Here is a 5478-nt window from a genome sequence, read left to right on the forward strand (position 1 = left end):
GAAGAAAAGGGCTTTCTGATTGACAGCCAACCCCCTTAAAGGGACCGGCCCTTTTCCCTCCTCCTCCTCCTCCTCCTCCCCCTCTCCTCCCCTTGTCCCCACCTCCTCAGAGATATTCCCCTGCCCCTGGGCCTGCTCCATCTTCTCCCGCAGCCTTTGGCTGCCAGTTTAGAGAAGTTTTACATTTGGGAAGGGGGATTTCTTTTAATTTTTTTAACTCGTGTCTGAAAATGTGAATTTTTCTGGGTGAGAAAAGAGAAAGCAATCTGGCACCTTTGCCCTTGACACTGAGAGCAGCCAGGGTCTCCAGCGGGCAGGACAGGGGTGGGGAAGAGTCAGTGTGTGTGTGTGTGTGTGTGCTGAGTTCCCTCCTTGACCCGGCAATGGGCCTCTTGATCCCCACAAGTGCTATAGCTAGGTTCCCTAATCCTAGTCTTTCTGACAGAAGAGGCCTTTAAATAATAAATAATAAATGATTATGGCATTTATTAAGCACTTACTATGTGCAAAGCACTGTTCTAAGCGCTGGGGAAGGGAAGGGTGTGTGTGAGGGGGAAGAAGTGGGAGTGGAGATGGTTTCCCTTTGCCTCTTTTCATCCACCAGGGCTTACCCAGACCACTCTCGGATCAATCCAGGGTCTGATGCCAAGAGGCGAGGGGTGGGGAGGGGCAGCCTTGAGGGGTTTCCCAAAGAGAACACAGCAATCCAGAGTAGCTCTAAAGAGCTAAAGTCCAGCCCCCAACTTCTGGTCTCCCCACGGGCCTCAGCTCTGGAGAGAGGAGACATCCCCCCTAGTCCCAGCCCCTGAGTTTCACAGGCCTCAGCTCTGGAGGGAGGGGCTCTACCTCCCAGGGGCTGGAACCCAGGCATCACTGGCATCGCTTCCTCTGGAGATGAACATACTCCATGAAGGTAGAGAGGAGTCTACCCCGGCCCCTCTTCCCAGCGCCAGCCTGCCACATCTAGTCAGGAAGGAATAGGTGGCACGAGTGCCTTGGGAACTTGGCAATCTAGGGGGAGGGTTGAGAGTGGAATGTGGCACGGAGGTAAAGCTGGCACCCAGTGCCAGGTGTCTCACTGCTTCTTGTCACTTTCTCTCTCCTTCTCCCTCTCTCTCTGTGTCTCTCTGGTCTACCCTCCATCCCTCTGGGGGTGCTGTATTGGAGATGTCCCAGCTCTTCTTCAGTCAAGCAGGTACTATGTGTGGGCTGGTGGGCTCAGGGATGAGGGCTTCCTCATGGCTCAGCACTTAGCCCCTCCAACCCCCGAGTGTGGCTGACCTGAATGGAGAGCAGAGGCACCCGGGGTGGTTCCTAGAGTTTGCCTGGTGGAGCCGGCACTGGTCAAAGTCCAACGGGAAAACCCCAAACATGGGGCCTTCCTCCTCCTGAGCTTAAGCAAACAGCAGTGTCCCAGGGGTGAGAGGGAGACCTGGTTTGGAGAGAGGGAGACAGAGTGGTCTAGTGGGAAGGGCATGGTGCTGGCAGTTGAGAGGTCTGGATTCTAGGCCTAACTCTGCCACTTGCCCGCTGCATGATCTTGGGCAAATCACTTTACTTCTCTGGATCTCAGCTTCCTCATCTGTAAAATGAGAGCCCTAAGCCTGACAAGAACTATGTCCTATCTGATGATAATATCTTTCTCTACCCCAGTACTTGAACAATTGTTCACACTTAATAAATACCATCATCGTAATTAGTAGAAGAATTCAGGGTCTATCTGAATTCAGGAAAGCCCCAGGCCCTCTTGATTTATCGGGAAACTGAAATGACTTTTTAAAGTCTAAATTGATGGAGCCCAGGATGAATTGTCCACATTGCATAGAGCTAACACCCTGCTTGCTTCCCTCCCGGGGCTCTGGGCACTTCCCTGCCTTCTGGGTGAAGGAGATGTGTTCCCAAGATGCTGCTAATTCCTTCTCATCAACCATACCACTTTAACTCCCTTTATTAAGCCCTTTATCTGTCTTTTCTCTCTTCCTTCCCCTTTCTCTCCCCGGTCCTCTCTCTTCATTCATTCATTCATTCATTCATTCATTCAATCGTATTTATCGAGTGCTTACTGTGTGCAGAGCACTGTACTAAGCACTTGGGAAGTACAAGTCAGCAACATCTTGCTTGCCCTCTCTCCCTTTCTCCACTGGTGCTTAGGAACTTGGTTAGAGAATTTTCCCATCAATCAAGAAGGATTGTCCAGGACACCCTCAGGCATCTCCGGTCTCCAGGTAATGGCAGGGGTCCTGTCTACTAATTCTAGGATGCTCTCCCAAGACCTTAGTACATTGCTCTGTGCCCCGTAGAGTGCTCAATAAACACTGGTGCTCCCCGTTTGAGGCCTTGGCACACTCTGGAGACCTCAAGAGGAGCCTCTTCAGGTGCTATTGCCCGGGTGCTCTTACCCCGAGGCTGATCCAGGACTGTTTTTGCCTCCCCATTGTCACTGGCAAAGATGGGCTGGACCCCCTTGGCAAGCCATAGGCTCCCTATAGAGGTCACTGCCACTCCGCCTGGCTGCCAGGCTGGCTCCGGCCTCAGCCCCAAGTGTGTCTCTGAACAATGTGGGATTGTGTGAAACTGGTAAACAGTTTGCTTCGTGCAATTCTCCTTCGGGATGAGAGGGTCTTGGCATCTGGAATCATAGGTGGTGTCTCTCTAGCTTTCCCTCCCCGGTGCGATGCCGTGCTCCGCGGAGAAGCCCGCCAGCTGGTAGGCTCCCGCCAACCCCATTGTGCAGGAGCGAAGCTGGCCTGGGAGAATCCTAGTTCCCCAAGCAACTCCAGGGTGGCACAAACAGCCCCAACCTGCAGAGTCCCAGAGTCCCTCAAGGCAGATAATAATAATAATGGTATTTGTTAAGCACTTACTATGTGCAAAGCACTGTTCTAAGTGCTGGGGAGGCTACAAGGTGATCAGGTTGTCCCACAGGGGGCTCACAGTTTTAATCCCCATTTTACAGATGAGGGAACTGAGGCACAGAGAAGTGAAGTGACTTGCCCAAAGTCACACAGCTGATGGTTGGCAGAGCCGGGACTTGAACCCATGACCTCTGACTCCAAAGCCCGCGCTCCTTCCACTGAGCCACGCTGCTTCCCCATGTGGCATAGCCTTGCAGGGCTGGGTCTCCCAAGGTTTGAAGCAGGAGCTGGAGGCACAGGCTCCCACATCTGGCCCTGGGGAAGTGGAGACAACTGGGAAACAAGTCTGGGAAAGGGGCCTGTTTGGCCTGGAGAAAAGGACTGGGGCCAGGGAATCGGCCTTCAGCAGGTACATCATCCTGTACATGTGACTGTAAGCTCTTTAAGAACAGAGGACTTGTGTTTTGTTTGAGTCATCTTCTCCAAGTGCTTAGTTCAGTGCTCTGCCTCCTCTAAGCGCTCAATTAATGCCCCTGCTGGGTACATCCCCCCCGCTCCTGGAAGACAAGAGCTTCCTCCCACCATCTTTATGGGAGCAGGTTTCCCCATGAACAAGGCTAGGGTGGGAGTGGAGGTGGGGAGCTGAGCAAGACTGGGGAGGGGTCTGGCCCTCCGGTGACATGCTGGCCCTCCAGTTCCAGCCGGCCTATCAACTGATCATCATCAATCGTATTTATTGAGCGCTTACTATGTGCAGAGCACTGTACTAAGCGCTAACTGATCCTGGGAGCTGCTCAGTGAAGGGGCTTTAAAAGCTGAGGAGAGCAGTTGTGTGGGTGTGTGGGGACGTGAGTGTGGTTGCCATGACTTGGGGAAGCTGCAGCTAAGTCTGGGACAAGAGCCCTGTGGGGGATCCTGGTGCATACCGAAGGACTCAGGGCAGGATAATAATGGCATTTATTAAGCGTTTACTATGTGCAAAGCACTGTTCTAAGCGCTGGGGAAATTACAAGGTGATCAGGTTGTCCCACGGGGGGCTCACAGTCTTAATCTCCATTTTCCAGATGACGTCACTGAGGTCCAGAGAAGTGAAGTGACTTCCCCAAAGTCACACAGCTGGCAATTGGTGGAGCGGGGATTTGAACCCATGACCTCTGACTCCAAAGCCCGTGCTTTTTTCCACTGAACCACGCTGCTTCTCTAAGAGATAAGAGAAGCAGCGTGGCCTCATTAAAAGAGCACAGATCTGGGAGACAGAGGACCCGGGTTCTAAATCCCAGCTCTGCCTCTGGTCGGCTGGGTGATCTTAGACAAGTCACTTCACTTCTCTGGTCCTCAGTTTCCTCATCTGTAAAATGAGGTTTAAATCCTTCTCCCTTTTGCTTAGATTGTGAGCCCTGAGTGGGACAGGTACTGTGTCGAACCTGATTGTCTTGTATCTATCCCAGTGTTTAGAACAGTGCTTGGAACATAGAAAGGGCTTAACAAATACCATTAAAAATAATTATTATGGCATTTTTGAAGTGCTTACTACGTGCCAAGCACTGTTCATTCTAAGTAATCAGGTTGTCCCACGTGGGGCTCCAGTTTAATCCCCATTTTACAGATGAGGTAACTGAGGTCCAGAGAAGTTAAGTGGCTTGCCCAAGGTCACACAGCAGACAGTGGAGGAGCCAGGATTAGGACTGATGTTCTCTGATTCCCAAGCCCGTGCTGTTTCCACTGTCACGCTGTTTAAAAATTAATAATGGGGAAATCTAGCTTTACTCCCCCAGACCAGACACCAGTAGTGGAAGGGTGGGTCACTTGGGACAGTTGTGTGGCTGGGCTGTCTCCTAGGGACAGTACTAGCCCCTTTTTGAAGGTCAGCAGGAAACTGCCATAGGTGAGGTGATGGCTCACTGTCCCATCTCTGACTGGTTTGGTGACTTTGGTCCCTGGAGATAACTTCTCCATCCCCCCCCACCCCTTCCCCATCATCTGTCCAGTAGTATGGTAGAGGAAGCCCTGGATGCTCTGGGGGCCTCATTGTTATGTGGAGCCCCTAGTTCTCCCCACCCTGTCTCATAACACTCCTGGGGTCTGAAGACCCCTTTTAGACTGTGAGCCCACCTTTTAGACTGTGAGCCCACTGTTGGGTAGGGACTGTCTCTATATGTTGCCAACTTGGACTTCCCAAGCACTTGGTACAGTGCTCTGCACACAGTAAGCACTCACTAAATACAATTGATTGATTAATTGATTGAAGGAAGTGGCTCTTTCTCCCACCGTTCCCCTCCTTCCTCCTTCCCATTTTCTGTTTCTCTTCCTCTCCTCCAGCAGAGCCAAAACCGGGGTTGGAATGAGGAAAGGAATCACGCTCAGATGCCGATTCCCTGTTTGGTCCCTCCTAAACTCAGCAGGTCCTTGCAGCCCCAGCGGCTCCAGACATCCCAACTAGCCCAAATCACCCGCGGGGCTGGAGGAGGCCCCGGGATCTTCAGGATTCCCTCATTCATTCAGTCGTATTTACTGAGCGCTTACTGTGTGCACAGCCCTATACTAACCGCTTGGGAAAGTACAATAAAACAATAAGCAGTGACATTCCCTGCCCAGAGGCCCGTCCCCCAAGCCAGAAGCCATG

This window comes from Tachyglossus aculeatus, chromosome 6 (assembly GCF_015852505.1).
Source record: "Tachyglossus aculeatus isolate mTacAcu1 chromosome 6, mTacAcu1.pri, whole genome shotgun sequence".
Lineage (NCBI taxonomy): Eukaryota > Metazoa > Chordata > Mammalia > Monotremata > Tachyglossidae > Tachyglossus > Tachyglossus aculeatus.